Genomic DNA, 26,039 nt, shown 5'->3' with positions numbered 1-26,039 from the left:
CACCCTCCAATGGACCAACGTTCACCTTACCCACCCTTTTTCTTTTTATATAGCTATAAAAACTCTTACTATTAGTTTTTATGTTGTTCGCTAAATTCCTTTCATAGTCTATTTTCCCCGTCTTAATTAATCTCTTAGTTATTCTTTGCTGACCTTTAAATGCTTCCCAATCCTCTACCCTCCCACTATCTCTGGCTACCTTATATGCCCTTGCCTTCAGCCGAATACTATCCTTTATAGTTTTACTGAGCCATGGCTGACTGTTCTTACCCTTACCCCTTTTTTTCTTCATAGGAATAAATTTTTCTTGAAGGTTATACAGTAGATCCTTAAACGTACACCACTGCTCATGTACCGTCTTATTCTTGAGTCTGCTATCCCAGTCAACTTTGATCAGCTCAGTCCTCATACCTTCATAATCCCCCTTATTTAGACTAAGCACCCTAGCCTGAGTTTCAACCTGCTCCCCTTCTATTTGAATATGGAATTCGACCATATTGTGGTCACTTGTTCCCAACGAGTCCCTAACTATGACATTTTTAATCAATCCTGCTTCATTACACAGGACCAGATCCAAGATTGCCTCCCCCCTTGTCGGTTCTGTGACATACTGTTCTAGGAACCCGTCTCTAATACATTCTATAAACTCTTCCTCTAGTCTACCCTGCCCAGTTTGGTTTGCCCAATTAATATGAAAATTGAAGTCCCCCATGATTACAGCAGTTCCCTTTTTACATGCGTCAACTATTTGCAGATTTATGTTCTGACTAACAGCGTCACAGCTATTTGGAGGTCTATAAATTACACCCACTAGTGTTTTTTTCCCCTTGTTATTCTCTATCTGTACCCAAGCTGTTTCACTATCCTGATCCTTCAACGCAATATCCTTCCTCTCTATTGCCGTTATTCCCTCCCTTATTAAAAGGGCCACCCCTCCTCCCTTTCTTTCCTGTCTATCTTTTCTAATAGTCGAGTACCCCTCTATATTTAACTCCCAGTCCTGATCCCCTTGCAGCCATGTCTCCGTAATGGCCACGATATCATAACCATATATACTTAATTGCACCGTTAATTCATCTATCTTATTTCGAATACTCCGTGCATTTAGATAAAGCACTTTCAGATGATTTTTACTACCCTTCCTTTCCGTTTTTGCCCCTTTTACATCTAGAGCTTTATCTTCACACATTCTGGATCCTCCTGTCACATTTTGATTTTCCGCTTCCCTAGCCTCCCTAGATGAGCCCTCCAATCTATCCTTCCAAAGCACTGCTGTAATATCTTCCCTGACTAGCAATGCAACACCACCACCTCTTGCCCCTCCAATTCTATCACACCTGAAGCAACGAAATCCTGGAATATTTAGTTTCCAATCACAGCCCTCCTGCAACCATGTTTCACTGATCGCCACAACATCATACTTCCATGTGTCTATCCAGACTCTAAGCCCATCCACCTTTCTTACAATGCTCCTAGCATTAAAATATGCACATTTAAGAAACCCCCCATCTCTTCTTCTCTGTTTATTTCCTTTTTTTTCTTTCTCCTCTTGTGTCCGAGTGCTTCCCTTTTCTGCTTCCTGCCTCCCATTCGGTCTACTAGCTTTCTCTATTTGAGTCCCTCGCCCCAACCATTCTAGTTTAAAGTCCCCCCAGTGACCTTTGCAAATTTCCCCGCCAGGATGTTGGTATATATAGTGATAAATCATTTCTACCAGGAAGGGTCTGAAGGGCCTGTCCCACTTAGGCTATTTTTTAGGCGACTGGGCTGTTACCACATGGTCGCCGGGGTTTCTCCTGTATGGTCGTGAGTATTCTCCTCAGTTGCCAAAGAGTCGTAACGTCTTTCTGGTCGCCGCTGGATTTTCGACATGTTGAAAAAATTTCGGAAACATTCGGCGACAATGGGTTTGACGCCAATGAGCGTAGCTTGACTTCTCCTGACGTAAGTGTTGTCGTAGTTGTCGCCAGGTTAACGTAGATAGTCGCCGATGCTGACTTTGTTTTTTTTTGTAGTTGAAGTAATGATTCTATTTCAAATGTTATATCGAAGGGGGGTCCAGTCATCAGTTTTTTCGGTGACCTGCTACGACCATGGCAGCCGTCTAAAAATAGCCTAAGTGGGACAGGCCCTTTAGTTGCTATTTGGCATGCATGTGAAATAAAGCCAAACATCATTCGGGAAGAATTTATCAGAGCCCAGTGCAGAGGTGACGATTGAGACTGTAAATCATTAGATCACAAGGGATAGGAACAGAATTAGGCCATTTGGCCCATCAAGTCTACTCCGCCATTCAATCATGGCTGGTCTATCTCTCCTTCCTAACCCCATTCTCCTGCCTTCTCCCCATAACCCCTAGCACCCGCACTAATCAAGAATCTATCTATCTCTGCCTTAAATATATCCACTGACTTGCCCTCCACAGCCTTCTGTGGAAAAGATTTCCAGTCTCTCTTCATTGGTGTTTCTGCCTCGTTTCCATTCCGTTCTTTGGCTTCGACTTCTTTGCTTCGGCTTCTTGTCTGTCGGCGCCACGTCCTGGTATCGTGTATACACACACTGAACTTTTTTTATCCCATTATGTACTATGTTTACATATTCTGTTGTGCTGCAGCAAGCAAGAATTTAATTGTCCTATCTGGGACACATGACAATAAAACACTCTTGGCTCTTGACACCATCTATCGTCAAGAATCTTCACCATCCGGGCCTTGCAATCCTATCTCTGCTACAGTTGTCCAGGAAGCACAAAGGCCTTAAATTGTACACGACCAAGATCTACTCTCCTACAACGCTCGGATTGTTGAACCAACCTGCACAAACCAAGTCTACATCGAAGCACGACAGACCATCTCTTGTTCTATCATGTACATTGGTTTTATTTCTCCGATTCAGTTTTGCACAAATGCCTTGCTTTCATTTCAAATGCCACTGTATTCTTCCTTTTAGAAATCTTACGTGTAATTTGGGTACAATATTTGTATAATTTATGCCTTTGTGTGTGTTTGAATCCACACGCCTGCATTGCTGCTGTAAGCAAGATTTTGCATTGTACCTGAACCTCATTGTACTGTCCATCTATGTACTCGATTTGACTTGAACTCTGTCAAATTTAGTTTTATATAACTTCTTCAAGCATCTTATAACAACTTTTTATACGCCATTGAATGCAAGTTGATCTGATGTTTATTTATTTTCTTCTGTGTCAGGGTGACAGACACAGCACAAAAATACCCGAGCATGGATTGAAACTAAAATACTGGACATCTGTTGTTATTGCAGCTAACATATCTGTTCAATGCTGTAACATTTTTAGCACTGCTACGTTTAATAACTCCACAGGTGCCTGATGAGATTTCCCTTGGTTAATATCACTGTCACATATTACGAGATATGGTGAAAATCTTCGCTTGGTGTGCTATCCAGCCAAGTCATACTATGCATGAGTACAATCAAAGCATTCATACGACAGGTACCACAAAGAGAAAGATAAATAGGGTGCAGAATATCATGTCAAAGAAACAGAGAAAGTACAGATACAAAAATACAACAAACGACTCACCAGGGAAGATCTGGAGATCGGGATTACACCCTTAGCTCATGAGAGGTTTGTTCAATAACCTGACAATAGTAGAGCAAAAGCTGTGCCTGAACCTGAGATACATGCCTTCAGGTTTTCATATCCTCTGCCGAATGGGAGAGGGGAAAAGAGGGAATGACCGGGTTGAACGTGCTCCTTCATTATGTTGGTTGCTTTCCCGAGGCAGTGTGAAGTGCAGATGGAGTTGATTGGGGGAAGATTGGTTTACGTAATGGACTGGGCTGCATCTACAACTCTGCAATTTCTGGCCGCCTTGGGCAGAGCAGTTGCCAAACCTAAATTGTCAAACCAAATCGTAATGCATCCCAATGGTGTGTTTTCTACAAGACATCTATCAAAATTGGTAAGATACAGTGGACCAGCTGAATTTTTCAATATTACCCTGAGCAACCAGAGGCATAGTTGTGCTTTCTTGACCGTGGTCTTAATGCTCTGGGACGAGGACAAATTGTCAGTGATATTTATGCCAATGAAGTTGACGATCTTGACCTTCTCTGCTTTAGCATCATTCTTGCAGATTGAAGCGTGTACACCGTATTACTTCCTCACATCACTGACTAGCTCCTTCATCTAACTGACATTGAGGGATTAGTGTTTTGACATTATGTTATTAAATTCTCTAACTCCCTCATGTATTCTGCCTTGTCATTGTATGAGATCTGGCCCATGATAGTGGGGTCATCTGCAAACTTGTAAATGGAGTTAGAGCAGAACAAGTCGTGAGTGTATAGGGAGAATAGTCATAGGCTGAGAATACATCTTTGTGGAGCATCAGTGATGAGAATTATCCTGGAGGATGTTTTGTCACCTATGTATATATTTGACACATTTGATTATTAATATTAATTTGTAAAGTCTTTCCTGTACTAGTTGTGGATGTATGACACGTTTTTAAGCTGTTTGTCAGTGCATCATCATTTCACATGCAAAAAGTTGACATTTTCATCTGTAGCAGATGAATTGTCACCAGTCAGAAGATATAAATGGAGTCCATGAGAACAAATTAATGATAGGTAGAAACATTTTTGTTATCCCACTGCTGACTGCATACAATATATTAAGGCAAAGAGGATACAGTTTATTTCAACCCACGGCTTCTCCAGAGTCTTGTATTTCTCCAACCATGGCATTTTGTGCTCTGTTTAGTCTGCTTTTAATTGCCATGTTGTCAGCTGGCTTGATCTACAAGCAAGAACATCCAACCTACATCTGTCCAGTTCCATGTTCTTAAAACTCAGCCTTGTCACCAAATTTGAAAGTAACTTCTCTCGTACCAGTGCATTTCAGCCAACGTCTACTTTTTCTTTTTTGAAAAACACTTGGGTGTTGTTTCTCAACTCCAAATACTTTAATCATAGTCAAGATATTGCAAAGCACTGTATATAGAGCAGTGGTGGGGAACCTATGGCCTTTAGGCCACATACGGCCTTCTAGGCCATTAAGGGTTTCCCTTTTGAATGAATTCAAATTTTGTAGAACAAATCCTTTTATTTTTATTCATATGTTTTTGTTCGTCTTTTATTATTTGTATTTTAATCTTAAAATAAGTGTATTTAAAATTCCAAAGAGTAGAAGAAGATTCAACGAAATAATCTTCCCCGACTGACGGCCACAATTAAAACATTAGTAAGTCATGAGGGCTATTTTAACCTCCCTGCCTGACTGACGCCACCACCGCCTGAGGTTGGTTGACGAGAGGGAAAATGTCGGGGAGAGTCCGCTGGCCGTCCAGTCTTCAGTATTATCAACTGTTGAATTTGAATTTGAATTTGAGAATAGTTAAACAGCGTATTTGTTTGACTATATATTTTTATTCTGTCTGCTTAACAGCCCATCAAGTCACAAATTTTTTCAAAATAATGTACATTTTGAAGTATATCTAATTGAAGTTTCTTGGATGCGGCCTTATTAGGTTGCAGCTAACTTAATGCGGCATTCCAACATGAAAAGGTATAGACTATTTTTTTTTTTTTTATGTTGTAATTGTTGTATTTAAAAAAGCTTAACAGTCAATAATTAGTGTCCAATGAATAGCATGTGATAATGAGGAGATAATCTATTTTCAGTGTTTTACTGTCATATGTACCAAAACAGAACATTGAAAAAAATCTTACTTGCAACAGCACACAGGTTTGATAACATAAGAAACACAAAAGTTAAATTAAAAAACCAACGCAGTACAAAACAAAACAAGGCCCAAAATCCATAATAATAATAATAATAATAAATTTTATTTAATGGGCGCCTTTCAGACATCTCAAGGACACCTTACATAGATCAGTAGGAATAAAAACATATAATCAGAATAAAATAAGTAATAAAGACATCACAGAGACACAAATTAAAAACAGAATTCAGTCCAAAAACAGAAAATCAAAAACACAATGTGAAGAGAGAGCAGCGGCAGCCAAAGCGCGCCAGCGTCCACGCTCTCTTCACGACAGCCATCTTGGATACAGACTTACAGGATTAATTAACAGAATGCAACCAAGGCAGTTTGGAGTTTAGTTGGAGTTTTTTTTGTGTTCAATAGTCTGATGGTTGATGGGAAGAAGCTGCTGCTAAACCTGAATATTACAGTTTGTCAGGTGCCTGTTCCTTCTTCCTGATGGCAGAAATGAAATGAGATTGTGGCCTAGGGATTGTGGGTCCTTGATGATGCTGACTGCCTTTTTGATATAGAATCTACTACAGATCCCTGTGATGCTGGTGAGGTCAGTTTCCGAGATGGACTGGGCAGTGTTCACCACTTTTTGTAATCTCCTTTGTTCCTGAGCATTCGATTTGCCAAACCAGGCCATGAAGCACCAGGCCATGAAGCTTTCTAAGGTACATCAATAGTTGTTCCAGAGAGTATTGGACGACATATAGAATCTCCTTAATCTTCTAAGGAAGTAACACGGAAACATAGAAACATAGAAAATAGGTGCAGGAGTGGGCCATTCAGTCCTTTGAGCTAGCACCGCTATTCAATATGATCATGGCTGATCATCCAAAATCAGTACCCCATTCCTGCTTTCTCCCCATATCCCTTGATTCCATTAGCACTAAGAGCTATATCTAACTACATCAGGAAAGGAGTGGCATTGTTGGATTTTCTTTATAATTGCATCAATGTGCTGGGTCCAGACATACCTTCAGACATGTGTGCTCCCAGAAGCTGGAAGATGTTGACTTTCTCAACCACTATAGATTGGTTAAACCAATGCAGTTGTAGAGATCAGGAAAAAAACATTTGTGTTCCTCTTTGAAACATTCCACATAAAAACCCAAGGCGCAGCCTTGGTTTAAATTCTCAGCCAAACCAATCAAATGGATTTCATAGATAGACACAAAAAAGCTGGTGTATCTCAGCGGGACAGGCAGCATCTCTGGAGAGAAGGAAGGGGTGACGTTTCGGGTCGAGACCCTTCTTCAGAACGTCATCCATTCCTTCTGTCCAGAGATGTTACCTGTCCCGCTGAGTTACTCCAGCTTTTTGTGTCTATCTTCGGATTAAACCAGCATCTGCAGTTCCTTCCTACACAATGAATTTCATACTCATATCCGAACTGGTACTTCAAACTTCTCAAATATCTACAGCGTTATTGATGTTAAATAAATGCAGGTTCTATTTAGGCCTTCTAAATGCAGGCCTTCTCCCCATATTCCCTGACCCCGCTATCTTTAAGAACTCTGTCTAACTCTCACTTGAGAGCATCCAAAGAACCGGCCTCCACCGCCTTCTGAGGCAGAGAATTCCTTCTGAGGCAGAGCAAACATTTGTTATAAACCCACAGGTACGTGACTGCACCTTCCATGCTGCCTCTTGCCAGGATGCCATCCCCTATGCTCAATTTGTCTATCTTTGCTGCATCTTCTCCCACGATAAGGCTTTCCACTCTGGGATATTCAAGTTGTCCGCTTTCATAAGAAAATGCATCTTCTCCATTGCTGTTTGTTGTGGATGGTCCTCATCTGCATCTGCTCTGTATCCTGTAGTTTAGTTTAGAGATACAGTGCGGAAACAGGCCCTTTGGCCTTCGGGGTCCGCGCCAACCAGCGCTCCCCGCACATTAACATTATCCAACACCCACTAGGGACAATTTTTACATTTACCAAGCCAATTAACTTACAGACCTGTACATCTTTGGAGTGTGGGAGGAAACCAAAGATCTCGGAGGAAGCCTACATGAGTTGGATTCTGCTCTTGCCGCCCGTCTCCCCAGAAGGAACAAGGATATAGTTGCCCCTGCTCTTTACCATTCACTCCACCAGCCTCCTCATCGAACACATTATGTTTGGACATTTCTGGCAACATCACCGCGATCCTGCCACCAGTCACATATTCCTGGCCCCACCACTTTCCACAGTCCATAGAGATCACTCCATCCACAACTCCTTGGTTTGTTCGCCCCATACCACACCCATCCCCCTTTCCTGCAGGCATTTTCCCATGCATCTGCAGGAGATTCAACACCTTCTTCTGCACCTCCTGACTCACATCTAATCCAGGGACCTCAGTAAACCTTCCAGGTGAGACAGAGATGTGAATACATCTCTTCCAACCTTGTCTACTGCTTTATATCGGTAAGACAAAGCGCAGGCGACAGTTTCACCAAACACTTTTGCTCTGTCTCTCAAGGCCTGTTGTAGCTCCTCATCCCATGCCGACCTTTCTGTCCTTGGCCTCCTCCATTGCCAGGGTGAGGCCGCATGCAAGCTAGTGGAACATCACATCATATTCCACCTGGGTAGATTCATATCCAATAATATGAACATTGAATTCTCAAATTCCATGTAATAACCTCCCCCCACCTCCCTCTCTTTTCCCCGCTCCTCCCTAAACCTACGTGCACACATTTCTCCCACCATCTCTCACCACCCATATCAACTTGCTCCATTCCCTTCCCTAGTTCAAATATTTCCTATCTCCAAGTCGCACATTCCCCTTTTATCCAGCCTCTCTACTCCTATCCCCTTCCACCCAGATCCTTCTCGCTGACTTTACAATATACACCTCCTCCTCAGTCTATCAGATACCTATTAGTCTCCTTTTCACATCTAGCCTTTGTTACTAACTCTACCCACCTACCACTCAATCCAACCTCACCTCTATTCACCTAACACTTGCCAGGCTTTATAGACAATAGACAATTGGTGCAGGAGTAGGCCATTCAGCGTTTCGAGCCAGCACCACCATTCACTGTGATCATGGATAATCATCCACAATAAGTATCCCATTCCTGCCTTCTCCCCTTATCCCTTGAGTCCGCTATCTTTAAGAGCTCCATCTAACTCTCTCTTGAAAGCATCCTGAGAATTGGCCTCCATTGCGGAGGCAGAGAATTCCACAGATTCACAACTCTCTGGGTGAAAATCTTTTTCCTCATCTCTGTTATAAATGGGTTACCCCTTATTCTTAAACTGTGGGCCCTGGTTCTGGACACCCTCAACATTGGGAACATGTTTCCTGCCTCTAGTGTGTCCAATACCTTAATAATCTTGTATGTTTCAATAATATCCCCTCCCATCCTTCTAAATTCCAGAGTATACAAGCCCAGTCGCTCCATTCTTTCAACCTATAATAGTCCCGCCATCCTGGGAATTAACCTTGTGAACCTATGCTGCACTCCCTCAATAGCAAGAATGTCCTTCCTCAAATTAGGAGACCAAAACTGCTTTATCCCACCCCCACCTCTCATTTCTAGCTTTCATCCCAGAACTCCATCAGTCTGAAGAAGGGTCTCGATCCAAAACAGTATTTGTCCATTCCCTCTACAGATGCTGCTTGACCTGCTAAGTACCTTCGACAGTTTTTTTGGTTTCACTTTAGGTTTATTCTGTTTTCTATTTTAAAGAAAGCAATGTTCTGCCACAATTTCTAGCCCGTGTTACTTTATACAAATATGAATCAAGAAAGTTATTTGGGGAATAGCACTTTGCGCTGGAAATGTGCAACAGAAAGCAAATCAAACAGGTTCCATATTGTATTCAAAGCAAGAAGCTACCTTCACACTAGCTGGCAAATTAAAAAGAGAAACCTTGAAGAGCCCTGCTTGAATGAAGGCTGCAAGTAACTCTTGACAATGCTTTATTCATCTGTACATGCATCTTGCAGATGGAGCCGATCAAAGCACCTAATTAGTCACTAGGAATATGTGCTCAGAGCAGTGGTGAGTCAGGTCCAGGCAGAGGTTCACTTGCACCTCCTCCAACCTCATCTATTGCATCCGCTGTTCCAGGTGTCAACTCCTGCACATCGGCGAGACCAAACGCAGGCTCAGCGATCGTTTCCCTGAACAGCTCCACTCAGTCTTCCTTAACCTACCTGATCTCCCGGTTGCTCAGCACTTTAACTCCCCCTCCCATTCCCAGTCTGACCTTTCTGTCCTGGGCCTCCTCCATTGTCAGAGTGAGGCCCAGAGCAAGTTGGAGGAACAGCACCTCATATTTCGCTTGGGTAGTTTACACCCCAGCGGTATGAACATTGACCTCTAACTTCAGGTTGCTTTCCCTCTCTCACCATCCCCTCCCCCTTCCCAGTTTTCCCACCAGTCTTACTGTCTCCAACTACATTCTATCTCTGTCCCGCCCCTCCCTGACATCAGTCTGAAGGAGGGTCTCGACCAGAAACATCACCCATTCCTTCTCTCCAGAGATCCTGCCTGTCCGGTTGAGTTGCTCTGGTATTTTGTGTCTACCTCAGTGCATTGGTCCTGGTGTAAAGCACACTGCATTGTTTCTGTACAAACTACTATTCAAAATCTCTTTTAAGGGACACAAAACAAGCGGTGGGATAGTCTTCAATAACACATCTCAGTTTTCTTTGTGGATCTGATCATTATTTCTATTTGTCAAAAGCTGGTGGACTGGGAATTGCAATGGGACCATTGCAAATCTGCCACTTATTTTGAAAAGGAAACTGCAATTTGGGCAGTTACTAAACATACCTAAACAATTTTTAAGTCTGCAATATCATAATTCTGTTTCCATACATAACACAGCATCGCTACTGCCAGTCTTACGGCCATGTACATCATCTGCATCACTTAAGCTCCATGATCAGGAACATTTATGGGGAAATTGCAAATCACATTTGCAGTGCCGTGATAATCAACGTAACAGCACAAAGATCATTGCAATCATCAAGTTACATAAACTCAGACAAACATTAAAATTCCAAACGTAACAGATTATTTTAGAAATAAAAACGAATCACATGTTAAGCAATCCTATGGCTTCTTAATTGTTTTTGCAGATGATTGTAATTGATCAAAGGAAAATGCCTATTTAAATTCAAGGTTTAGCTCGGTTTGGGAGTGTTAAACATGCCGTGTGGTTGCATTTACACATTTGTATTTCTGAGAGAGGGCAGATCTGTGACATGATAATAGTAATAATGACTAACAATACTCATGCAAAAATAACAATATATTCATGATTCCAATATTAAATATGATTTATTAAGTTGCTATGAATAAAGATTTAAATAATCACGTGCATTCTTGGGTCACACAAAAGCTAATATTAGTTAACGTCATTTTATTTTTTTGGCAGATATCATTATCGCAAGTTTTACCAATGGTGTTACCAAATTTGATGTTAAGAAATTCCAATTGAAACATTATATCTTACAAAGGCCGGTGGTATGGTGGCGCAGCAGTATAGTTGCTGCCTTTACAGCGCTTACAGCGCCAGAGACCCGGGTTGATCCCGACTACGCATGCTGGTTGTACGGAGTTTGTACGTTCTCCCCGTAACATGCGTGGGTTTTCTCTGAGATCTTCGGTTTCCTCCCACACTCCAAAGATGTACAGGCTTGTAGGTTAATTGGCTTGGTATATGTGTAAATTGTCCCTCGTGTGTGTAGGATGGTGTTAGTGTGCGGGGATCGCTGGTCGGTACCGACTCGGTGGGCCAAAGGGCCTGTTTCCGCGCTGTATCTCTAAACGGCACTAAAACTAAAAATGAATGAACTATCCACTATATTTTGTTATCACTTCCATGGCAGATGGTTGGTATAAGCTAATTCTACAGAGGTGGTTTAAACCAAATATCGCTCATTTTAAAATAATTTACCATAATGTTTACAGTATTATATACTTCCGCAACCATGTTGAAACGCATAACGTTCATTTTGTATTATAAGTGGAAAATCTGCAATAATGATTGTGTAAACAATTATATAACTTCTACAGAATTGTATTTAGTTAACCACTGTAAATAATTCTCTGCATGATCACCTCACCTCCACCTCCATTTAAAATCCTATTTTGAAATGTTCTGTTGAATAAAATGTGCAAACTTAAGGGCCTGTCCCACTTGGGCCGTCATTTTCACAACAGGCAGGTAGTGACTGATTCGCGAAGGTCGCGCGCATCATCATGCGCCCGCACAGCCGTCTGGAGCGCGTGACGTCATTTGAAGATGGACACAAAATGCAGGAGTAACTCAGCAGGACCGGCAGCATCTCTGGAGAGAAGGAATGGATGATGTTCCGGGTCGAGACTCTTCTTCAGTCTGAAGAAAGGTCACGACCCGAAACGTCACCCATTGCTTCTTTCCAGAGATGCTGCCGGTCCTGCTGAGTTATTTCTGCATTTTGTGTCTATCTTCAATTTTCTTGGCCCCGCTATGGGAGTAGAAGTGGGGGGTGGATCCAGATTCGAAACGGCTGTGAGCCCCAGGCCGAGCTTGGCGATCGTTTGCCTGCTTCTGCTGCTGTTGGAGGTGAGATGTTGCGTTGCCCCAGGGTCTTGGGCCTGTCCCACTTTGGCCATCAGTTACGCAACAGACCGGAAGTCCACACTCCTCCACACTACTCCATGCGCCCGTCCCCGTGCTACCCACTCGCTACCCACGTGCTACCCACACGCTAGCAGGTCGCGTAAATGGCGCACGAAAGACAGCCAAGTGGGACAGGCCCTTTAAACAGAATACTTTGGAAGTGCAAGTAGTTAAAATTACTGTAAGTTATGTTAATTTAAAGAAAGTAAATAATTATATTTCTTTACTAAAGAAATAATTAATTGCATTGCCAAATAATCTCCCTATTTTAAAAGATCAAGCTGAAATATCAGATGGCAACCAGAAGCTTCATTTGAACAGCAAATACAATGTGCAGAGAGAGCTAAGCTGTATCTAAACATCCACATCTGTCTAACTGTTGATGTTTTATGCATCTCAGCTGTATCTGACGAGTGGCACATTGGCGCAGTTCGTGGAGCCAACGCCTCACAGCGCCTGAGACCTCGGTACAACCCTGACCCCGGCTGCTGTCTGTGTGGAGTTTGCACATTCTCCCTGTAACCACATGGATTTCCTCTGGGTGCCCGGTTTCCTTCCAAATCCAAAGACGTGCGGGTTAATTGCCCCCCTGTAAATTGCCCCTTGTGTGTAGGGAAAGTGGGATAATATAGAACTAATGTGAACATGTGATCAGTGGCTGGCGTGGATTCGGTGGGTCGAAGGGCCTGTTTCAATGCTATATCTCTAAACTAAACTAAACTAAACTGAATAAGTATATCATCAATTAGTGACCAAATATGGTTAAAAAAGTTTCCAGACATGACAATTTCAACCATAATATAGAAGGTAATAAATATCATTAAATATATGTTCTCCTCTGTTCAACAGCAATGTTGCTATTAAAAAATAGGTGTATTTATCACCTTGTCTAAAAGAAAAATCCTTTGTTTCATTCCTTCTCTAGGGTATCATACTTGAAGCAGTTATGTTTTTAATGATAATTTGTCACCTCAGTAGCTAATGTTATTAATATGAGGTTTATAATGCAGATGATTTTATTAATTAATTGAATTCAGATTTACAAATGGCCACAATGGGATTTCATGTCTATTCTCTCAATTAGCAATTCTGTTCTAGAGAGCAATGTTACAAGCTATGTGACTGCAAAAATCAAGAAACCTGTAAACAGAAAAGATGAACAAGGCCAGGTGAGATGGAGGAATTCAGTGAATATGTTTGCACGGCTACCAAAAAACATTTGAAACTAAAGGGCCTGTCCCACTGTATGAGCTAATTCAAGAGTTCTCCCGAATTTCCCCTGATTCGAACTCGGAGAATTACGGTAATAGCCGCTCGTGGGTAATCGGGGCTCTCGTGGACATTTTTCAATGTTGAAAAATCTTCATGAGTCTTCACGAGCTTACTGAGTACCTGCAGTTAGCGTTACAAGCCGCTACGAGACATCCCGAGCTCCGACGTACCCGCTACGTTCATTCCACGTGCTTACCACGAGTTTGATTTTTTTTTAAACTCGGGAGAGCTCTTGAATTAGCTCGTACAATGGGACAGGCCCTTAAGTAATCCAAGACATTCTCACAATTGCTTCTTCTTGCGTATGGCGTGCACAGCCTAAAGTTGTAGGACAACTTGTTCTATTTGATCTTATTTGATTGTGCACGCTGGGATGATTGCATTCCTCGAAACAGAGCAGACCACATGAAAGTTGCAATCTTCCACCCCTCACAATTGCTGGGGCATCCGGACTGGCCAACCACACAAGTATGCCACCAAAATGCTATCAGCACCACTTTGAGGCTCAAATAACCTCGACCACTGCTGCACAAGCATGAAAGATGCCTATTGCTCCATCTCCCAACTATTTGGAAAACCAGACCATCTGGCTGAGCTTCTACTCCCAGCTTACAAGCGCAAAATGTGCCGCAGCAGGTAGATTTGCTGCCTCACAGCGCCAGAGACCCGAGTTCGACCCTGACCACAGGTGCAGCATGTACAGAGTTTGTACATTCTCCCCGTGACCTGCACAGGTTTTAGTTTAGAGATAAGGAGTGGAAACAGGCCCTTCTGCCCATCGAGTACACGCTGACCAGTGATCCCCGTACACTAACACCAGTACTAAGGACAATTTACATTTTTTATACCAAGCCAATGAACCTACAAACCTTGTATGTCTTTGGAGTGTGGGAGGAACGTGAAGATCTTGGAGAAAACCCACGCAGGTCACGGGTAGAATGTACAAACTCCGTACAGACAGCATCCGTAGTCGGGATTGAACCAGGGTCCTTGGCTCTGCAAGCACTGTAAGGCTGCAACCCTACTGCTGCGCCACCATTTCTTCGAGATCTTCGGTTTCCACCCATATGCCAAAGACGTACAGGGTTGTAGGTTAATTGGCTTGGTATAAATGCAAAATAAATTGTTCCCAATGTGTGTAGGGTGGTGCTAATATGTGGGGATCGCTGGTCAGTGCAGGCCTGGTGGGCTGAAGGTCCTGTTTCCACGCAGTATCTCTAAACTAAAACTAAAACAGAACAGAAAGTTGTGCGATGCTGATTTGAGGAAACAGATGAGATTCTTTGAGTTGAAGGACTGGTCCTTATGCAAGGACTCTGTGGCCAACCCTGACATGTTTGCTACTATCAGCACATTCATCAGCAAGTTGTGCAAAGAACTGCGTACAAAATAATTCATCATGAGGGTTCCCTAATCAGAAACAGGAAACCATGAATGAGCAGTGAGCTTTGTTCCCAGGTGATGTCCAAGTCTCAAAGCAAAGTACTGATTCTGGTTTACAATGAAAGGCACAAAGTGCTGGACAAACTCAGCAGGTCAGGCAGCAGCATCTTTGGAAAACATGGATAGGTGACATTTCATGAAGGGACCATTCTGAAGAAACTGACCCACTAAGTTACTCCTGCACTTTGTGTGCCTTTTTCAGAAACCCTCGTTTCACTTCAAGTCAAGTGATCCCGAGTAGTATGAGAAATCTGTTTACGACCTTCACAAATCCATCAAGTGTGCTGTGGGAATGCCGGACCAAGCTAGAGTCCCAAAATAGCCACGTGGACACCCATCAATTGTATCAAGGCTTGCATGCTAACATGGCTACAAAATGAAGTTGGGAGGTATTGCTGGCAACAATAGGTCCCCTGGCAACCTGGTGTAAAAGTCAATCTCTCCCTCAATGTCAGCAAGACAAAGGAGCTAGTTATTCCCTTCAGGAAACGACATGGAGTATACGCCTCTGTCAGCATTAATGCTACTGAAGTGGAAATGGTCGAGAGCTTCAGGTTTCTAGGCATAAATATCACCTACTATTTGCCCTTGAAAGAAAGCACACCGATGCCTCTACCTCCACAGAAGACTAACAAAGTTTGGCATGTCTCCATCAACTCTTGCTAACTTCTGCAGATGCATCACTGAAACCATCCTATTGGGATGCATCTTAGCTTGGTTTGGCAACAGCTCTGCCCAAGTCTACAAGAGGTTGCAGAGAGTTGTGGATGTAGTCCAATCCATTACACAAACCAGCCTTCCTCCATCAACTCCATCTCCACCTCACACTGCCTCAGGAAAGCAGCCATGATAATCAAGGACCATTTTTACTCTAGTCATTTCCCCTCTTCTCCACTCTCCCACCTGGCAAATGTTTGTAAGCATGTGGCATCAGATTCAGGAACAGTTTATTCTCCACTGTTATCAGACTATTGAAAGGTTTTCCCACAAGCTAGTGTGTAGTTCTGATCTTCCAACCTACCACATTGCAGACATTGCTCTTTTTTAAATTTGTAATTTCTCTGATACTGTGACGCTATATTGCCATATTTTGCACTCTGGTATATCCTCTTTTCACTATCTGTTGTACTTGTGTATGTCTTGATAGCGCTAATGGACAGTATGATTTGACTGTATAGCATGCAAAGGTGTCATTGTATCTCGGTACATGTGAAAATGATAATAAACAAATATTTAGCTGTCAAAATCACAAGTGCTTTGCACTTCAAATAAAACTGATTTCACGATGGTTCAAGAAAACTTGTCTGTAGTCAAAAATCAAGCATAGGGCCATCAAAATCAACATAATTTTCAAATTATTTTTGTATAATTAAAAAGGATTTAATATAATTCAATCAATGTTGGCATTCACTGGTAGTGTGACAACACCATTTGTTCATGGTGTTATTCAACTTCAGGGCAACGCATGTACAACTGAAGAGTTAATTATATCTGTATCACAATTTCAAAGATAAATGGCCAGCTGGTGAATCAAGGACATTCTTTATCAGACTATCTATTCAAAATCCCATCCATCTGTTAACTGTCTTACATAGCTAATTTTAGCCCTTGAAAGAGTGGGCACTTGAGGTTTTGCATTTTTTAAAGAAAGGCACTAAAACTGCCACTTTGAATAATTACTAATTAATTATCAATCATTTGTTTATGAATCTCTCTATGTAGTGTTTCGGAAGCTGCTCTGCGTGCAGATGTTGACCCAGTAGTTGCTACCGTATGTATAGACTGCCTCAATAATCAACCCGCAAAAGGCACATGATGCTGACAAATATGTTCTCATTCACTCATGTATGAGACTGTAGGCCTTGTTTTCAACAGCTCCACAATAAACGTCCTGAACCAATCCATCCCCACTGTACAATGCCACCATCCAACAATAAACTCTGTACAACACCAACCTCCAACATAAGGCTTTTCATTTTGAAAACATTACCCACATCAAGGAATCTCTGGAAAGGCAGAAAATAACATTTACCATTGCCTTCAATGTGTCACCACATATTTTGGCTGTTTGGTGAACAGACTGTTGGAAGATGAAGACTTCAAACCTAGCGCAAAGCTCCTGATTTCCTGGAGCATCATGATCCCATATGCTTCCTGAGATTTTCCGTAGGCAGCTCAATGCTCTGGAACGATACCATCAAGGCATCGCTGGAGAATCACTTAAATCCACTAGGAGCCCTAGTGAACCCATAGACGCGTCCTCTGTCTGCCTAATGATCTCAGCATGAAGATATTAATACACTCAATCAGATCGACTATGCAGGTTTCATTCGATGCCAGGGCCCCACCAAAAATACTCTTTCTGACTCCGTTATGGACAACGATTTGCTGAAGGGTGGAGGAAAAGATTTAAGGATGTTCCAATACCCTCTTTGAAAATGTAAATCAAGCCCCCAGCCAGAATGGTTTGCTATTTAAGTGGCACATGTACCGAGGTACAGTGAAATTCATTTTTGTGTACAGTTCAGTACAAGTATCACGTATACATAAGCACATAGATATACATTAGAGAAACAACTCAGATGCAGTACAAGTGTACAGAGTTAGCATACTGAGACAGCAGACACAGTCGCCAGTTTGGCACTAGTTGTAGTAAGTGCAGGGATCTTGATCTGGTCCTGGAGGCCTGTTGTCCTGGTAACGTTGCAGGGTCGTCCTGGCGAAGTGTAGCCTTGGTGTCCTCCGCTACATCTCCACCACAGTAGGAGGGCTCTTGGAGGGGTGCCTGGTCCAGCCGAGCCCCAGGCTGCTGCAGGGTCTCCAGCAGCCCACTCCCCAGTTGGAATGGGAGGGGGAGTTGAAGTGTTGAGCCACCGGGACATCAGCTTGGTTACGCCGGACCCATTCTCAATCTGACCTTTCTGTCCTGGGCTGCCTCCATTGTCAGAGTGAGGCCCAGCACAAATTGGAGGAACAGCACCTCATATTTCGCTTGGGTAGTTTACAACCCAGCGGTATAAACGTTGACTTCTCCAACATCAGGTAGCCCTTGGTCTCTCTATCCTTCCCCTTCCCAGTTCACCCACTAGTCCCACTGTCTCTGCCTACTTTATTTCTTTGTCCTACCCCCTCCCCTGACATCAGTCTCAAGAAGGGTCCCGACCAGAATAGTCACCAATTCTTTCTCTCCATAGATGCTGCCTCACACGCTGAGTTACTCTAGCATTTTGTATTGATTTACTTTATTGTGATCAAAGTCAAAGGGTCCGAATAATGTATTTTGCCGTTCATGCACTTCACATTATAACATATAATCTTCAAGATTTAAGCGTCAAGAGTGTTCTATTGTCATATTTCAATGAGACAGGCCAATGCTGTATTTTTGTGATGCTATCTGGCTGGAATCCATTAAATGAGAGTTAGACCAGTTCCAATTTGGAGTGTGGTTCCACAAATGATAATGCATGTATTGGTAATATCATTATATGGCTGCCGTCAGCTAAAATCATTTCAATATTAACCAATGGTTTACATTGTACAATGTCATAATTAATTATCCGATAATGGATTTTTTATGTGGATTTAGTACAGATCAATCCACAGGAAGTAATTGTTGCAAACATGGAATGACAACCTCATTAAATTGAATAAGCAATATCAACAGCCCCCCAGAATGGGTGTAAATGAATTTTAGTTTAGAGATACAGCATGGAAACAGGCCCTTTGGCCCACCGAGTCTGTACCAACCAGCGATCCCTGCACACTAACACTACCCTACACATACTAGGGACAATTTTATATTCATACTGACCCAATTAACCTACAAACATTTGGAGTGTGAGAGGAATCTAAAGATCTCGGAGCAAACCCACGCAGATCATGGGGAGAATGTACAAACTCTGTACAGACAGCACCTGTAGTCGGGATCGAACCCGGGTCTCCGGTGCTGCAAGCGCTGTAACTCAGCAACTCTATCTCTGCGCTACTGTGCTGCCCATGGTTTCTTAACTGGATCAGAGACCAGAGGGAGATTGCCTCCTAACGTCAACAATACTAGCGCATGAGGTACGACATCTCAGAATCCCTGTGGTTCAATACATTCCACATTTACAACTATTTGACAAGTGTATCAACATGTCTTTTACAATCTGATGAATAACTTCAATTTGTTGCCTTAAAACCTGCTTGAATCCATTTATTTTTGATGCTGTTGGAGGTGTTTTAACATTTATATTATCAAGAATGTCACTCGTTATGCATCTGAACCAATTTTCTCTTTGACTCAAGTTTTGTCTGAATGTTCCTGCAACTTTGATCTTTTCAACAGCGGCAATGCCCTTCCTGGATATTTTTTCCATCTCTTTCATGTTAACTCCTAAGGCAGTTTTCTTCTCTTTAATCCATGATTGATGGCTGATTTCACTTACACAAGGTTTGGAATTCCCTTCCTCAGATTTCCCCCCTTTCTGGAACTTCTTTAATGTCATTTGTCCATTTTCAAAACTAGTCTTAAAACCCTTTTCTATTCCTTGGCTTTCGACCCTGCATGAGACTTTGCTCCTGTTTTAGTGTTTCTATTGTTTTTTTAATGTTTTTACTGTCTTTTAATGTTTTTATTGTTTTGTTTTCTGTTTATGATTAGTCATGTACAGCACTTTGTTGCAACAGTGGTTGTTTTTAAAGTGCTCTATAAATAAAGTTCAGTTCAGTTCAGTTCAGTTCATTTGTTTTTTAGAATACTAGACCAATTGCAGACCCGCTGGGACTGTTCCCTCCAAAGCATGGTGGTGGTGGGGGGGGGGCTGCGGCTTCACACACACACTCACCACCCCCCACACACACGGGGGGTAGAAATTGGGGGTGAGGGGGGGTAGGGGGAGACCGGGTGAGGAGAGGGTATGGAGGGGAGAGGGGGAGAGGGAGAGGAGGGGGAAAGGGGGGAAGGGGGGGGAGAGAGGAGGGAGAGAGCGGAGGAGGAGGAGAGAGAGAGGGGGAGAGAGAGCGGCAGGGGAGGAGGGGGAAAGAGAGTAGAGGGGAGCGAGGAGGTGGAGAGAGAGGAGGTGGGGAGAGAGGAGGTGGGGAGGGAGGAGGTGAAGGAGGGGGAGAGAGGAGTGTGGAGAGATGAGGGGAGAGAGAGGAGGGTGAGTGGGGAGAGAGGGGGGAAAGAGAGGGGGGGAAATGGAGGGGGTTGAAGGAGGGTAGAGGGGGTTGAAGGAGGGTAGAGGGGGTAGGAGGAGGGGAGAGGGGGTTGGAGGAGGGAGAGGGTGTTGGAGGAGGGAGAGGGGGTTGGAGCAGGGGAGAGGCGGTGTTGGAGAGGGGGAGAGGGGTTGGGGGGGGGTAGAGGGGGGTTGGGGGAGGGGAGAAGGATGGTGGAGGAGGGGAGTTGGTTGGAGGCAGAGAGAGGGGAGATGGATGGAGGGAGGAGGAGAGGGGGAGGGAGATGGGGGGGTGGGGGAAGGGGGAGGGGGGAAGGGAGAGAGGGGGGTGGGAGGTGGGGGCGGGGAGGCGGAGAGAGCCGGGAGGGAGGAGGAAGGCGGAGGATGGAGGAGGGGGAGAGAGGGGGGTAGGAGGGGGAGGAGATGGGGAGAGAGGAGAGGGGAGGGAGGAGGGGGTGGAGATGGGGAGAGGAGTGAGGAGAGAGTTGTGAGGAGAGAGCAGGAGGAGAGAGGGGAGGAAGGGTGGAGATGGGGAGAGATTGGGGGGGGGAGGAGAGGGGGAAGGAAGAGAGCGGGGGATGGGGAGGGGGGAAGGGGAGAGATGGGTAGGGGGTGGAAGAGGTGGGGGAGGGGGTGTGAGTGGGGGGCAGGGGGAGAGTTGTGTGGGGGAGGGAGGAGAGAAGGGTAAGAGTGGGGCAGGAGGAGGAGAGGGGTAGAGGGAGGGATGGAAGGGGAGAGAGGGGTGGGGGAGAGAGGGGGAGGGAGGAGGAGGGGGAGGGAGTGGAGGAGGGAGAGAGGAAGGAGATGGGGAGAAGGGTGAGGGGAGAGGGGTGAGGGGAGAGGGGTGAGGGGAGAGGGGTGAGGAGAGAGGGGAGGAGAAGAGAGTAGAGGGGAGGGAGAGTAGAGGGGGAGGGAGAGTAGAGGGGAGGGAGAGTAGAGGGGGAGGGAGAGTAGAGGGGGAGGGAGAGTAGAGGGGGAGGGAGAGTAGAGGGGGAGGGAGAGTAGAGGGGAGGGAGAGTAGAGGGGAGGGAGAGTAGAGGGGGAGGGAGAGTAGAGGGGTGAGAGAGAGATTAGAGGGGAGAGAGAGTAGAGAGGGGAGAGAGAGTAGAGGGGGGAGAGAGAGTAGAGGGGAGGGAGAGTAGAGGGGGAGGGAGAGTAGAGGGGAGGGAGAGTAGAGGGGGAGGGAGAGTAGAGGGGGAGGGAGAGTAGAGGGGGAGGGGGGAGTGAGGGGGAGGGAGGAAAGGGGAGGGAGGGAGTTGAAGGGGAGAGAAGAGGAGGGGGAGAGGTGGAGGGGGAGAGAAGAAGAGGGGGGATGTGGAGGGGGAGAGAAGAGGAGGGGGAGCGGTGGAGGGGGAGGGGTGGAGGGGGGAGGAGGGGAGGGTGGAGAGCGGGAGGAGAATAAGAGGTGGAGAGTGGAAGGTGGTAGAGGAGAGGGTGGAGGTGGAGAGAGAAGGGTGGAGAGAGACGGTGGGAGAGAGAAGGGGGAGAGAGAGAAGGGGAGGGGAAAAGGCAGAGTTGGAAGGGAGGGAGGGAGGGGGGAGGGAGGGGGAGAGAGAGTAGAGGGGAGAGAGAGATAGTAGAGGGGAGAGAGAGATAGTAGAGGGGAGGGAGTAGAGGGGGGAGGGAGGGGGGAGAGAGGAGGGGGTGAGAGAGGGGGAGGGAGGAGAGGGGAAGTAGAGAGGAGGGGGAGTTGGATGGGGGAGAGAAGAGTAGGGGAGGTGGAGGGGGAGAGAAGAAGAGGGGGAGAAGAGGAGGGGGAGGGGGAGAAGAGGAGGGGGGGGAGTGGTGGAGGGGGGAGAGAAGAGGAAGGGTAGAGGTGGAGGGGGGAAGATGAGGAGGGGTGGAGATGAGGAGCGGATGGAGGAGAGGGGAGGGTGGATATGAGGGGTAGAGGTGGACGGGGTGGGGAAGTGGAGGGGGGTGGAGAGGTAGATAGGGAGGGGGGTAGGACAACTTGCTCTATTTGCCGCCCAGCGATCCCCGTTCATTAACACCATCCAACACCCACTAGGGACAATTTTTTTAAATCTATTTAAAAAAAATATTTACCAAGCCAATTAACCTACAAACCTGTACATCTTTGGAGTGTGGGAGGAAACCGAAGATCACGGAGAAAACCCACGCAGTTCACGGGGAGAACATACAAATTCCGTAAAGACAGCGCCCGTATTCTGGATCGAACCCAGGTCTCCGGCGTTGCATTCACTGTAAGGCAGCAACTCTGCCGCTGCGCCACCATGCCGCCCTTAATTTGACCTGATTGTTAATTCACTAACAGTCTCATAGTTTAAAACATCTCCTTGTTCCATTATCAATGGTTGTCAAAGGTATATAGTACAACTGCTCTCTAGATTTATTAAAATAATCAGCGTGTCATCCAAAGGTTGCAGTGACAAACAGAAAAGCCAAAGAAGTAGAGGTGCTGGGGAGAACTTACTGAGTCAGGTGGCATCTGTGACGAGAAATGAACAGTTCATTTTTCAGGTCAGGGCTTGATGTGGATGCTGGAGGTGGTATCCTCTCCAGGTGGGGAGAGAATAAATAATCAGAATAATGGTTGACTGGGGACTGTTGTGGGAAGAAGGGTGTGTGTGCACGAGGAGTAGAGTAGATACGAGGAAACAGAAGAACTATTCAAGCTGTGTTTTGCAATTGTGAAAACATTTCTTCATGGTCTTCATATTCACAGAGGTGTGAAACTCCATTCTCATGCATGAACTACAGAAGGACTCATCACTCACAGAACTCATTATGTGCATTATTTTCCACTGAATATGTATCCATAGAATCCATTTAGCAAATTGGGCCCCACTGGCATATAGGCAGAAGAATACCTGCAGCTACGTTATGAAAGTTGCTTTAAAAAATCTAGCTACTTTGTGAGCAATTCATAATTGAAAGACATGTTCAAAATACAGATTGCCACATGGAATTATTCTAAAGCCTGGCTTAGTCACATCAATTCTCCCAGCAGCAACTCTCAATTGTGGGTCATTTGTATTCGGTGATTTGCTGTGCCAACTTCACCTCTAAGCCAACCCACAAAAAATGTAACACGTGATGGCTGCAGGTATGAAGTTATTAGGCAGAAGAAAGATTCAAAGCATGAAAGTAATTAAAAAAAAGTGAATTCGAGTGGACCATAAATTTTATGTATAATTATATTGGTTTCCCACACAAACATTACATTTGCCCAGAAATGTTATTATGCGGTGCTTTGTTTTAAGCACCACACAATGCAAAACTGACTTTACCCATGAGAAATCTGATCATTTTCAGATTATACCATCATGAAACTAGACCGGAAGCCTCCAGTTCTAATCCTGCTATTCCACCTGATCTTTTTCCCAGTATCAGTCACCTACCTGATGACATACCTAGTTGCATAATTCTCATTCCAATCCCTACTTCAGAACATGGATATTTAAAGCTCTCCATTACTATGTTCATGGAACCATCTCAATTGAAATGCTTGCAAACTTATTTAAAGGAACATTCTGCTAACATCTGGAAACCTCAATGGGCAGCTTCAACAGTGGCCGTTGGCTGCGAAGACACCTCCAAGGTCTGAAGAAGGGTCTCGATCTGAAACGTCACCTATTCCTTCACTCCATAGATGCTACCTCACCCGTTGAGTTTCTCCAGCATTTTTATCTACCTTCCAAGGTTACGTAGTGTACCTAAGCTAACAGAATGTTTTCTGCAGACTTTAGATGCTGAGACACCTACTCAGCTGAAACATTGCTGAGAGTTCTTCATTCATGTAATGTTCAATATGGGAGAAGTTAGCCACACTGTGTAGATGAAGAAGGGTCTCGATCCGAAACGTCACCTATTCCTATTCTCCAGAGAGTCTATCTGACCTGCTGTGTTACTCCAGCTTTTAGTGTCTATCTTGGGAGAATATCAAAATATGAGGCAAAGAAGTGCAAATCTCAGTATTGTTTCCCCTCATGGTGATCAGAAGTTCTATTAATACTTCTCAAATGAACAAGATATTCACAGTTGTTAGTTTTCCACGGTTGTCATAGTTGTGATATTCTGCAGAAAGAGACATGCATGTCCTCCTGCCTGGAATGCTTTCTCCATCGACATTGCTCACATTGATTCTGACGTTCATTGTTGTGGGATCATTTGCAGCAGGCCTTTGCTAATTTTCCAATTTGCAGCTCTCAACAGTGACGTTGCATCACTGGAGAGACTTGCAGACTGGAGCTGATCTGAAGAAGGCACATGTTGGATGGAGGGCACGGTTGTTCAAGCACCACGTTATCCAGCATGAAGTAAATATATTTGGTATCAAACCCTTTGCTATAATTAAGAGCTCATTCAATGCTCTGTTGTGTGAAGTACCAACAGGTTTGATCAGTTTTAAACTCGAGCTCTTACAACTGATTATGCATAACATGGGTATTAATGATTGAGGTGTGGACATTTCAGGAGGATGAACATGGCATAATGCACACTGCAATCTTCCAGTGTTGCTGGTCTTCCATAAGCACAGGTAGTTATTAACCATTCATGCCCATAAAAGTCTCCATTAATAACCCAAACCTTATATATAATCAGGAAAGTTCTCTCATTTTCAAGATGAAGGCAACTGTAAATTATGAGAATAATTTCCTCATGGATAATGCCACATTTCCAGGAAGCAGATGTCTCCATCATCCTGTGGGCAGAAAATGGCTCAACGGGAATCCTCCTTCATGCTGTAGCCATCCTGACAGTCAAGGAACAGGAGAAGAATTAGGCCATTCGGCCCATCAAGTCTACTCCGCCATTCAATCATGGCTGATCTATCTCACCCTACCTAACCGCATTCTCCTGCCATCTCCTCATAACTTCTGACACCTGTACAAATTAAAAATCTCTGCCTTAAAAATATCCACTGATTTGGCCTCCACAGCCTTCTGTGGCAAAGAATTCCACAGATTCACCACCCTCCGACTAAAGAAATGTCTCCTCATCTACTTCCAGTCAGTACTGCCCTGAGGAATGGATCTTGGAAGGCAAGAACAATCCTCTATGTCATTGACTCTTCACATCAATGAACCATCCGGGAGTTGACATACTGTAGATGCAAGAAGAGGCCAACAATTACCAAAACCCCATTACAGTTCTTATGAAGATGAGTTGGTGTTGTCTGCCAAGAAGAAACAATAGACAACAGACAATAGACAATAGGTGCAGGAGTAGGCCATTTGTCCCTTCGAGCCAGCACCGCCATTCACTGTGATCATCCACAATCAGTACCCTGTTAAGGGTTTCGGCCCAAAACTTTGCCTATCTCCTTCGCTCCCTAAATGCTGCTGCACCCGCTGAGTGTCTCCAGCATTTTTGTGTACCTTCTCCCCATATCCCTTGACTTTTCTATCTTTAAGAGCTCCATCTAACTCTCTCTTTACAACAAAGGCTCCTTGAAAAGTGGCCCTGGTGGATCACAACCCTCCCTCTTCCACCCCCCTCCGATGGAGCTTAGGACCCGCATCCTACTAGGTATTCTTTTGACCAGGACTTCAATGGGTCTTTGAGAGAACCATGGAAGTCTCTCCTTTACAGCCTCTCCCCTCCCTGGCTGCTGTAACGTGTGTCTAACATGGCTACTGACCATGAGGGACTGTAGGGTTAAGGGCGGATGTCCCTCTCTGTTTTCCAAACAATGAAGTACTCAAGTTCAAGTTCAAGTTCATATTTATTTGTTACATGCCCAATTTAAGGTACAGTGAAATGGATTACCATGCAGCCATACAATAAAAAAGAACACAATACACAATAGAATTTAACATGAATATCCACCA

The sequence above is a fragment of the Amblyraja radiata genome, chromosome 4 (assembly GCF_010909765.2).
Source record: "Amblyraja radiata isolate CabotCenter1 chromosome 4, sAmbRad1.1.pri, whole genome shotgun sequence".
Classification (NCBI taxonomy): Eukaryota; Metazoa; Chordata; class Chondrichthyes; order Rajiformes; family Rajidae; genus Amblyraja; species Amblyraja radiata.
Note: the sequence above shows the minus strand (reverse complement) of the source record.